Source organism: Aotus nancymaae, unplaced genomic scaffold, assembly GCF_030222135.1.
Source record: "Aotus nancymaae isolate 86718 unplaced genomic scaffold, 86718_ANA_hifiasm-v0.15.2.pri h1tg000079l, whole genome shotgun sequence".
Taxonomy (NCBI): Eukaryota; Metazoa; Chordata; class Mammalia; order Primates; family Aotidae; genus Aotus; species Aotus nancymaae.
Window position 1 is genome coordinate 8,928,580 of NW_026988494.1, and position 2,124 is coordinate 8,930,703.

Here is a 2,124-nt window from a genome sequence, read left to right on the forward strand (position 1 = left end):
TGGTGTGATCTCAACTCACTGCAATCTCTGCCTCCCAGGCTCAAGCAATTCTCATGTCTCAGCCTTCTGAGTAGCTGGGATTACAGGTGAGCCAACACTCCTGGCTAATTTTTGTATTTTTAGTAGAGATGGAGTTTTACCATGTTGTCCAGGCTGGTCTCAAACTCCTGACCTCAAGTGATCCACCCACCTTGGCCTCCCAAAGTACTGGGATTACAGGTGTGAGTCACCATGCTCAGCTGCATCAGATCCCTATTTTTGTTTTATTTTTTGAGATGGAGTCTCTCTCTTGACACACAGGCTGGAGTGCAGTGGCACCATCTTGGCTCACTGTGACCTCTGCCTCCCAGGTTCAAGCGATCCTCCTGCCTCAGATTCCCAACTCTCAGGTTCAAGTGATTCTCCTGCCTCAGACTCCCAAGTAGCTGGGATTGCAGGCACCTACCACCATGCCTGACTAATTTTTGCATTTTTAATAAAGACGGGTTTCTCCATGTTGGTCAGGCTGATCTTAAACTCCTGACCTCAAGTGACCTGCCCACCTTGGCCTCCCAAAGTGCTGGAATTACAAGTGTGAATTACTGTGCCAGCCATATCAGATCCCTATTTTTGAAGAATCTAAGTCACTAGGTATAGTTACAGACACTGTGTATCACTCCCCGATCTCATTAGTCTCTTTCTTTTCCCAGAGGTAACCACTATTCCAATTTTGGAGTTCATCATTCCCATGAATATTAAAAAATTTTAATTACAGACAAATGCACAATTATGTAAAGAATAGTTTGAATGTATTAAAACTTTACCTAAGTTTGTAAAGTTATGTTCATTCCTCTGGGTCATTTTTTTCAACTGCTTCATAATATTTTTCTATGGCTTTAACCCAATTATTGTATTTATTTCCTATTGTTGGACAGTATTTAAAAAAATAAATAGATCTATATTGAGATTATTTCAAAAATAGTGCATATTAAGTGCCAGTACACTTGGCAAGTATTGACTGATTTCGTTCTCATGATAGTACTGTGAGGAGCTCAATATTATTTCTCCAGTTTACAGATGGGAAAACTGAGGCACAGAGGGAAGTTATTTGCTCAAGGTCACAAAGTTAGCAACTTGTGGGTCTACTTCCTAGAAGTGAAACTGGTGGATCACAGGTTATAGGCACCTTCCACCTTACTAGATATTGCACTCTACAAAGTAGTTGTATAGATAGGAACTCTTGGAGAACAGAGCCAGAAGAAGCCCAGAACTGTGGAGAATAATGAATTAAGAAACCATTCCCAGGATGTAAAACTAGGCCCTAAACTAAGAACATTCTCTGCCTCCAGAATAGGGAGTCTGGCATGGACTGAATTATGTCTCCCCTCAAATTCATATGTTAAAGCTGTATCCTTCAGTATGACTATACTTCAGTGTGACTATACTAAGAATGGGGCCCCAATCCAATAGGGCTCATGTCCTTATAAGAAAAGGAAGAGACACTAGAGCTTTACAGCTGTCTGCAAACCAGAAAGTGCACCCTCACCACGAATCAAGTTGGCTGGCACTGTGATTTTGGATTTCCCCACCTCTAGAACTCTGAGAAATAAATTTCTATTGTTGTGGTCGGTTTGGCAGCACATATACTAAAACATTGGAATGATACAGAGAAGATCAGCATGGTGCCTGTGCAAGGATGGCATGCAAATTTTTGAAGCTTTCCATATATATGTGTGTGTGTGTGTGTGTATATATATATATTTGTGTATATATGTGTGTGTGTGTGTGGTGTGTGTGTGTATCCTCTCTCACATCTCTTTGTTTCTGCTGGAATTCCAATTAGATGTATATTTATCTTCTCATTCTCTCTTCTGTGTCTCTTAAACTCTCTCGAACCTTTTCCATGTTTTATCTCTTTTGCATTCTGGGCAATTTCCTGAGCTCTCTCATAGTCTACTCTTCCCTCTTCAGCTGGTCTAAGCTGCTGCCAAATTTGACTAATGGGTTTTCTGTTTTCTGTTTCAGTGATTCCATTTTTCATTTCAGAAGTTTTTTTCTATACTGTTTTCCATGTTTACTTTTCTCCTTTATGTCTTTGTTTTATCTTCTTAACTTGATTATTCAGCAACCTGAAGCTCTGAGAGT

General features: G+C 40.2%; 1 non-coding gene across 1 annotated transcript; it reads left to right on the forward strand.

Moving 5' to 3' along the window:
• Positions 1-1,601: 1,601 nt before the first annotated feature.
• Positions 1,602-1,710, forward strand: LOC135271499 (U6 spliceosomal RNA). The gene has a single exon (XR_010339663.1). It is a non-coding gene; the product is annotated as a U6 spliceosomal RNA (small nuclear RNA).
• Positions 1,711-2,124: the final 414 nt, after the last annotated feature.